Here is a 10,379-nt window from a genome sequence, read left to right on the forward strand (position 1 = left end):
TTTGGAATCGATTTCTTGATCCTCAAAAGGTTCGAATTGTTGAATTTCATTGAGGTACCTTTTTCTTCGAATGCGAAGCTTCTGTCGCTGAATATCGATGAAAATAATTAGTAGTCTTGTTCAGTGCGCACGAAGTCCAAAGCAAATCTTCCAACTGTTGCACTCGCTGGTATCTGGCAAACGCAATGCAAAATAAATTGCTCGGACTCCTGAACTGCCCACGGTGGAAAATGCATTAATACAGACGCAAACTGCAGGATATAACTTTCTTCAAATTTATTTAAATTTTAGATATTCGTATCATTATACGTTTACATGCAAAAATGCGTAGCTAGCGATTATAAATTTTTAAACCGTATTTTCGTATTATGTTTGAAAGCTGTTGTAGATTAAATATTTCAATAAAAAAATATAACAGTTATTTGGGGTTATATTATTGTTCTAAAAATTGCCGAATTATTCAATTTTTTCTATGCTAAAAGAGGTTGAGTGCATTTTTTCGTAAATACGCAGCATCTGTTACCGAATATTGAAGAAACTATTTACCACTTACTCGGTGTGAAAGGCGTGCAAAGAGGATCGACCGATTAGACAGAATCTTTGAATAGAGCTTTCTCTTCTATTATGAGAAGGACCTGTTGAACAATACTGAATATGCTATTTTCGGTTAGCATTTCTTTTGTGCTCACGGCACATAACCAGTCTATAGAAAGTACTAAAGGTGCCAAACCGGAACAATGAGTAGACCATGAGAGCCAAATCAAGCGCAAAAAAGTTTCACAGGCTGTGGCAAACCAAAACTAGTTTCGTTGTTGAGACGTATGTGAATGCCGACATGAAATAAATGCAGAAAACAAATTTCTGCATCGTAAAGTCCTGGCTGCTCATTCTTGAAATCGTCCCGGAGAACATACCTCCCCAAATTCACCTAGGAACTTCTGGATAGTATCTATAAATCAACAGGCAAATTTTCGAATAGCGCCAAGAAATTTCTTTACTGGCAGACAATTTGAGAGTATAGTAGAACAAGTCAGCCCAAATAAAAACAATTCCACGAACGGGTTTACCCATTCTACGTCTCACGCTCTTTCACTTTCTGATGTATCATACATAAAAGCAAACAGATGGCCACATAAGTTTCACCTCATCAAACTATTTGTATTGTAAAACTGTCCGAAGCTGCCTAAAAATTCCTTGTATGACAGACGATGCATAGTTAAAAAAAAGTCTACTCCCCGTTACATCTGAACGGGCATCTCGCACAGTTTCTGAAGTTTCCAGTCGCAATTTTGGCCGGATTAGGCATCCTGCTATTACGCCAGGCCTGACTTAGAAACGACAATATTACTTTGCACGGACCAGTAATACCAAGTTCAGATCCAAGACCTGGATTTGGATCATAATATTATACGGTAAATCCCGGCTCAGATCCATAAAATGATTCTGAACCAGAACTTGAAATCTGATCGGGATTCTGTCACTGAATTTGGCAACTGAATATTGGATCTGAATTCAGGGCTTGAATTTGGGAACTAAATTCTGAAACTAATTTCTGAGCCTAATCATATCTAATATCTTGAGGTGAATTGTAAACCATTAGTTCTCGGCCAGAGTTCTGGAACTCAGAAATTCAGGTTCAAAATTCCGTTTCCAGGTTAGAATTCAGGCCTAGAATTTCAAAACTTGAATTGAGTTTTGGACTTGAAGTCTAGTCAGAACCTGAGTTTAATTTTAGAATCTAGGTTCAGAATTCAGCTCCACAGCTTAGGCTCAGAATTATTTGCCAAAAGTCAAGGCCTGGATTATGGAACTAAATTCTATGCCTGGATTTTTAATCTGATTTTTGGAATTGAACTCTAAATTCGAATGCTGGACCTGGATTCTGAAACAGCATTAAAATCTAAAATCTGGATATTGGTCTCCACCTGGATTTCAAATCAAAAATTCAGATCCGGAATTCAGTTCCGAGATTTGGTAAAAAATTTCAGTGAAGGAATTTAGTCCCAAAATTCAGTTCTAGAATTCAAGCTCAAAATTCTGGAACTGAATTGTAGACCTGGATTCTATGTTCTGTCGATTGTTCGATAGTGTTTTATTTATCTATCATAGTTCTTAGCAACAGTTCCTTCAGGTTCCAAATTACCTAAACGAAAAAATTTTCTCTCCACGATGCAATATGGAATGTTTTGACAACAGATCAAATGTTCTCCGTTTGCCGAAAAATATCATGGTCTCCTACTGACACCATCCGACACCAAATTTAAACTCATCGCATAAATATGTCAAAAAACATCGCACTCTGTTCATTCTTGCAGATGAACTGAGCTTGGCACTTGTGTACAAGTTCAAATGGATGTAGGTGTTGAATTTAAGCGGTTATAAACATTCTGGGTCAATAAAACAATCGCTTTTTTTATTAAACTAGGAAACGTGAACAAAATTTTATTTCAATGAATTGAGAAGCATAGAATAGTACATGCTTTTGCAAAGTATAATCAAAGATAAACTCAAGATAGAGTGCTCTTAGATTTTTCATATATCATTTGAATAGGACCCCTCGGAGAACCTGGTTCACCGTCAGTTTCAGTTCAATTATTATTTGAAACAAATCAACAAGCGCCTACACACGCCGTAACTATGCCAATGTTTACTTGTGTATTATCAACATCAAATTACGGAATTTTGCGGCATATTCTTTAAAAATGAAAGTAATAATCAATTAAAATTATTATGAGGAATCCATTTATTTGTTATTTTCTCATCCTGCGAAGTATTCCTTTGGTATTATTTCGATAAACTATTCGCATAAAAGCTTATTTTGGACCAAACAATTTTTTCTTGTGAAATTTTTCGTTACCGATTTAGCTATAGCAATTAGTAACGACCAGGATTTTTGGACACTTTATTCTAAGGAGCACGCTAGTGCACAACTCTTCATTAAGCTTCACGGAAAAAAATTTAAGTCGCTTTTTTTCATTGTTTAAAATATAATATTTTAGGAAAAACTAATAGCAGAGCTTTATTTTTAGGTTTTATTGTTATAAATTTGTAATTTTCGTAAGCGTTATAATCTTCGAGGCAGCTTACAAAATTTAATCAATATTCCTCATAAATATTTTTTCGCGTTTACAGACTTTACTAACACTGGCAAAATTTTAATACTAAGAACTGAGATTAAAACAATTTATTCTAAGGATTCTATTTTATTCCTTTTAAGGGATTCTATTTATTCTATTTTATTCCTTTTAAGGGATCCACGTTTATCTAATATCTAATATCTAATATCTAAAATTGAATAATAGAATACTGTTGACGTTTAACTAACATTGATATACAGATAGATTACGATTGTTTAAACTTTACGCTTATTGTATGAAAATGTCATTCAGTCTTTGTCTAAAGTAGTGCCGCATTAAATTTTGTAAGACCAACAAACAGAATACGCCTTTAGCCCAGAGTTGTGGTTGTTTGAATGAGTTGCACTTTACTTTACTTTACTGTTTGGGTAATTTGGCAGAATAAAGAATTTAAATTCACCATAAATTCACATTCACATTCAAAAACATATACGGTCAAAGATGTTTAGTGGCGTTTATTAATCTTGCTAACAAATAGTGATGAAACTTTTTAGTAGAAGAGCAGCTCTCTGTGGAGTAATTATTAAATTTAACTAAGAAAAATCCTTTCTCGCATTGGCTCGCTGAAACTGCTATGGTATGAACAGTATTGATGACGAGAGTATTCAAATGAAAGTCTTATGATTTCACGTGGAATTCCTGAATTAAATCTGGATCCACCTTGTGGATCCGATGCCACAAGGTTAAAAGTGTTAAAAAAATTCAAACTGTCAAATAAGCTTAAAAATGTGACTTAAAAAAGTTACGTAATTCTTTAATCTGATCTTAAAACTCTTTCGAAATTCAGGTCTTTCAAGTTGTAGGATGATGGATGTTAAAACTCCCAACCTCCGTATGGTTGATGACGCAAAAAAACATAGGCGATAGAATCAAGATTGGTATCAACATTGTTCCGATTTGTTGCTCTGGTTAGTTGATGACCAAACTCGTTCACGGATTGATAAGTATGATGAGCTAAAAAATGAGTCACGGTGATATTTTCCAATTTTTTTATTCAGATTTTGCATTCCAAAATACTTAAACGGATTTTCCCAACTAAGTGGCCCCTACCCAACTCTAATATTCAGTCGTTCATATGTTTTTATAGCAATAATGTATAATTTATGTTCATTTGAAAAGCAAGATAATTCAACATGTTTCAGTTCCTATTCAGGCATACTGAATCATACCAACCGAAACTCATATTTGAAAAATTTAAAATTCATTTCATAGTAGATGAAACTATGTTTAAAATAGCTACGTTCTCATCGTAGGGATATCAATGTGACCTTTTTCATTAATTAACAAACATACACAAACATTTTCCTCCACCGACGAGCTGCTCTAGTTGTACGGAACACAATGAATACAAATTTTCCATGCCAAATGTCTGGAACGTTTTACAATTTTCTCGCTTTGTGCACCGCCAGCGCGATGCTATCCAGTCAGCCCGATTCCGAGGCTCCACTTGGGAATCACTCACGGGAATTAAATTTTTTCGCCAGTCATTCGACATTCCTATATCGATTCGACAGACTGTCAGAGTAGGCTCCGCTCAGTTCTTTCTGCTTCAATGTTTCACGCACTTTAGCGCACAGCGCCTACTCTTTTTTACCATCTTCTTCTGTCAGCCTACGGCAACCAAATCCTTCTGCTAAGGTCGAGGGTAATCGGATTAGATGCCTGTGTACGGGAAGGTCTCGGTTGGAGTGGCAGAAATTACGTGACTGTTTCCCAAGTGTTTGTAATTCTCAAGTGATTCGGAGGGCCGTCGTTCATTCAAGCAATGCAAAACGCACACAATCCGATAAGCGGACATGATTGTATGAAGCAGAACGTCACTGCCATACGCATCGTTGTCATTTTGTTTTTTCTTCTGATTTATCACGTTAATTCACACCATCGTGACGATGACTCTTGTTCATATACACACTCTCAAAACGGTTACACTTGCTCACACACTCACATTCACACATACACACTAGGACGTAGGAGTAGCAGTCCTAGTCGTAGGCTTCCTGGCAAAATTTTCATTAATTTTCAAAGGGAGAATCATTGATTTTGTTTCTGGAATCGATCAGCCTTTTCCTTGTCCTCGCACCACAAAAAAAAGACAGCATGCACCCTCCTTTCTTTCCTCGTCCTTCCCAACGTTCACTAAACCAACAGTGAATGAAAATCTCACCTAATTCCTTGCCCTGTGATGTAAGAAACAGAACTCTGCTGGAATTCCTTGCTGGTTTTCAGTCGATATCCCAATTTTTCACACTGATATAATTGACGATTGGTCGTTGCTTCTGCTCACATAACTATCCAATTCGCCAGCTATCACAATCTCATATTCACAGTTTTCCAATTGCCACCAGCACTGCTTTTCTAGCAAACCGATTTGTATGTCGAAACGGAAGTTGCAAAATTTTCACACACTCCTCCCTGCTGATGGTAGACAGTCAGCCAAGGCAGCCTACACCGACCCAGTGTTCGACGGACTGGGCAAAACCACGGATTGCAAGAGAATCGAAAAAAGAGAGAGGAAGAGAAACAGTCATCCGTACGTGTGCAACCACCCTCCCGCGACGAACGTTCAAGGGGTGGCTGGGTTGCGATGATGAAATGACGGAACCAACGGAAATGTTTCTCCTCTATCCACTTGCTCCGACGGTGACGGTGGTATCGGGATTCAATCACCTTCGGAAAAACACACCAGCCAGGATTGATGTACGGACTGGTTCACTAGATGGCGTGTGGAAATCCCGGCGTAGATGGCCCCCTTAGCGCGTCCACGATCACCTCTGGACTAACTGCCGTCGGTGAAAACTGTCGGAATGTGTCCTGTGAGTAACGTTGAAAATTGTTGAAAATTACGGTGGGCAAGAGATAGAGAGAAAGCGAAAGAGCGCGCGAGGACACACGAATCAACTCGCGTTCGGCTGGTACTGGAGCCATAGCATGATCAGCCCGTTTGAGTAGTTCGGGTTGCCTGCCCGATAGGCGCAATCTCAGTTTTTTCTCTCGGTCTCTGATGAAATTCGAGTAGTCATTCTGTTTGCTCGTGAAAGCACTGGGAGATATTCATAATGTGCTCGCGAATGTAGGCATCGATTCCACGCCGGAATCAGGAGTAATTTCAGTGATTTTTTCATCGGTTATAGACCACGATTCCACGGATTCCGTGCTAGGAAGCTAGGCTCATCTGGTACGGGTTTATAAACATTATTTTACGACTTTCATCAGGTTAGGTATGGAGTTTACATGACTGATACAACCAGACAGAGAAATTTCTTATATTTATTGAATCGAATTAAGTATTCCGTCCTAAAAGATATTCTGTAGTATATTAAATTTTTTTCACAAGAATCGTTCTTAACAATGGAAAAAATGACTTCTCGAAATTGGAAATATTTGAGACAAAATAAAACACATAACTTGAAAATCTTATTCGCTAGGGATCCGGACACAAACCCTACATGTGAGTTTGATTTGGCTTGTTTTATTTAAAACAAAAAAAAACCTAATTATACTCTTTTTTAATATTGCTATTTATCGCTCGAATTCTGTCCGTTTCTTGAAAAAGGTTACAAGAAGCCTACGAATTTTTTCCAGAATACGAGTGATAAATAGTAAAATTAGAATAGTTATAGGTTAGGTTATGCTTACTTCACAAAGCCACTAAATTATCCCGACAGCTTTCTTATGTTATGAATTTACGGTCTCTTGAATGAGATTTTTCACAATGCTTTGTTGTTTTACTCCTCCTTGTATTTATTCTTTTTTCAAATCGAGCCATATGAGAACGATGTGATAAAAATTTTGGCTTCGAGTCCGCTGCTACAAATTCTCCATCAGATCATCAATTTTCAAATGGAGGTCGGCAGGTCGTTAGAACACGGGTCCGTGTTCTCGCCAATAGATTCTACTTCGTAGTCCGGTTCGATTACTTCGAAGCACTGTAGTATTTAAAAAAAAACATTCAGAGTACACTTTTACACCCCTTTCTTAGCATAGGGCTTTTGTTTTTAATGATACAACTAGGATTGATGGATCTAGATATTTAGTATTACAGTTGACATATATCGTGTGGATTGGATTATCAATAATAACTTCAAATCTAACTCAAACTAAATCTTTAGCTCTAACTGTAACTTAAACTTCAACTAAATCCCGAAATCAAACTCTAACTTCAATTTAAACTTCTACTCCAAATCTAGCTCTAACTCTAACGCAATTTCAAACTAAAACTAAATCCCAAAATTGAACTGAAATTCTAACACAAACTCAATTACGAACATTAACTAAATTCCATACTCAAACTCCAATTCTAACTCAATTTCCAATACCAACTAAATCCCAAAATTTAACTAAAGCTCTAACTGAAAGCCCAATTCTAACTCTAACAATTAACCCTCCAATTCTAACTCTAACTCTAACCCTAACTCAATTTAAAAATCCAACTAAATCTCAAACTCAAACTTCAATTCTAACAATTCGGGGCTAGACTGAAGTATCATTTTAAGCATAGACTAAGCGAGATATTTAATTAATGTAGTTCCTTAATGTATTAATGTATTCCTTGTTTTACAAACTATCAACAGTAATTCATTCTAGTATAATTTTTATTTAGTTAGTCTGTATTATTGTGGATCCCTTAAAAGGTAATCAATTCCACTGGGATTTCGCAATATTTATTAATAATGTTTAATTGCACATCATGAAAATACAAACATTTCAGCGTTTCTAGATTATATTTATTGTAACGTAAGACTTTCTTTTAGTAGTATTTTGCCAGATTATTTTTTTTGAGCTGAGATTAGTTTGCGTCCACTACCAGGGTGCTTCAAAAATTGAAGCTCTTTGGTGTGGGGGAGTGTGGTGGGCATAAAAAATAAAAAAACTCTAGCTTTGACTCTAACTCTAACTCTAACTCTAAGTCAAATTCAATGTCTAACTCAAAGAAAATCCCGATATTAAACTCTAACTCTAAATTCTACTTCAACTTCTACTCCGACTCTTACTCTAACTCTAACTCTAATTTTAACTCTAACTCAAACTCAATTTCAAACTCCAACTATATCCCAAAATTAAACTCAAACTCTTACTTTAACTTTAACTCAAACTCCTAAACTCCTAAACTCACACTCAACTTACAACTCCCATTAAATCCCAACTAACTCAAACTTAAACTCTAACTCTAATTCTAACTCTAACTCAAACTTAATTTCAATCCCAACTAAATCCCAATATTAGACTCCAAGTTTAACTCAACTTTAACTCTAATTCAAACTCAATCTCAAACTCCAACTAAATCCCAAAATTAAACTCTAATTCTAACTTTAACTCAAACTTCTATGCAAACTCATACTCAATTTCAAACTCAAACTAAACTCCAAAATTAAACTCTAATTTCAATTTCAACTTCTTCTCTAACTATATCTCTAACTCTAACTTTAACTCTAACTCAAACTCAAACTCAGTTTTAAACTTCAACTAAATCCAAAAATTTTACTCAAACTCAATTTCAAATTCCAACAAAATCCCAAAATCAAACTCCAACTCTAACTGCAACTCCAACTTCTTCTCTAACTATCTTCAACTTTAACTCTAACTCTAACTCAAACTGAATTTGAAGCTGAAACTGAAACTCAAACACAAACTCAAACTAAAATTATAACTCTAACTAAATCTCAAACTCAAACTCCAATTCTAAGTCAAATTCAATGTCTAACTCAAAGAAAATCCCGATATCAAACTCTAACTCTAAATTCTACTTCAACTTCTACTCCGACTCTTACTTTAACTCTAACTCAACTCTAACTCTAACTTAGAATCAACTCTAACTCAAAGTGTAACTCTAATTCCAACTAAAACCAAAGCTCAAACTCCAACAATAACTCCTACTCTAATTGAAATTCAAACTCCAAATCTAACTCTAACTCTGGATTTCAAAATAGTCTGATTTTGATTATTATTGGGAGTGTAAGCTTCAAATGAGCGATAAAAAGGAACACACGTTGGTTTGATAAGGAAATTTAGAATGAGTTTATTGGAAGAATTAGACATCGCTAGTCCACATATATCTGTCTTTCTGGAGATTTGTGGATTCCTTTGCTGAATTGACCCATTGTGTGATTTTTTTCAAGCAGCGCAGCTCGCCGAGTGCGTGTCTCATCGACGTACACTGATGATAATCGGAAGGGGCTAGATCTGGTGAATAAGCCGCCTACATTAACACTTCCTATTGGAACTCGTTTATCTGCTCCCGGACCGGTTTTCGAAATGTGTGACGGAGCACTGTCATGATTGAGTAACATTTTCCTCTGTAATCGGTTAAAAAAGATAATTTGTTTATAACGTTGATTATTAACCGTTTTACTAGATTGCAGCAGCAAATAACAGGTAAAAAATACACTGATTCAGGGTATTGTCTTTTTGCCGAATTGTTCTGGTTTCGCAATAGTTGTTGATAAACCCTGTCTTCATCATTACTTTTTTTTGTACCTTTTCAATAGTAACTTGCAAATGGTTCGACGGTTTCCTTGTTGCCTTTCGTTCAATTCGTGTGGCATCCATTTTCTCATCTTACGCACTTTTTCTAGCGATCGGAAATGGCCGATTGTGACACAGTTAATATCTCAACTATGGTTTAGTTTGTGGGTCAACTTCGTTCAATAGTGCCTGTAATTCAAAGCAATCAAGGCTTTAAACAAAAAGACAAACTCAACATTGTCGACAATTGCTAGTTATTTGGTGCAAAAATTGATCAGTTTTAGTCTCAAAATAAATATGATATAGTGTAAAATGTTACTTGCTGTATAGTGAGTATTGTTGACAGCTATCATAACAATAAAAAAAAATATATTTGCGACAGATCTTCAAAGCAAAACTTCAATTCTTTGGTCCCATCTAGTGAGCGTCTTTTCCATACTTATACATCGCACATATTTGGTTTCTTTTCAACTTAAAACATCAAACATTCAATGTTTAGGCAACCATTTGTAAAAAATAGAAAGGACATTCGATTTTTTCCTTCTCGTGATATTTTTTTTTTGTGTGAAAAAACTTACAAAATGGCAAAACGCTATCGTTTTGCATACTCACGATAAATAACATTTACTAAATTCTTTTAGTCGAACGCTTCTTGTATTATCCTGTTAACGTAGAAGTACGTGTTCCAGGTTGAATTCTGCGCTTGAAAACACCTCGTCGTCTTTGGTAGGCTAATTGGAAAGATGAACCAACTAATTCTTTAAAATCAGCAAGGGCCAT

The 10,379-nt window shown here is 35.8% G+C and overlaps 1 protein-coding gene across 2 annotated transcripts in view; it reads right to left on the reverse strand.

The window, feature by feature from the left end:
• Nucleotides 1-5,956, reverse strand: part of LOC131432114 (probable sodium/potassium/calcium exchanger CG1090) — a 33,576-nt gene extending 27,620 nt beyond the window's left edge. The window contains exon 1 of one of the 2 annotated variants that reach the window (XM_058598217.1): nt 5,805-5,956. The gene's annotated coding sequence lies outside the window, so the exon portion shown is untranslated. The other variant, XM_058598207.1, reaches the window with a different exon arrangement.
• Between the last annotated feature and the right edge of the window lie 4,423 nt (nt 5,957-10,379).

The sequence above is a fragment of the Malaya genurostris genome, chromosome 1, assembly GCF_030247185.1.
Source record: "Malaya genurostris strain Urasoe2022 chromosome 1, Malgen_1.1, whole genome shotgun sequence".
Taxonomy (NCBI): Eukaryota; Metazoa; Arthropoda; class Insecta; order Diptera; family Culicidae; genus Malaya; species Malaya genurostris.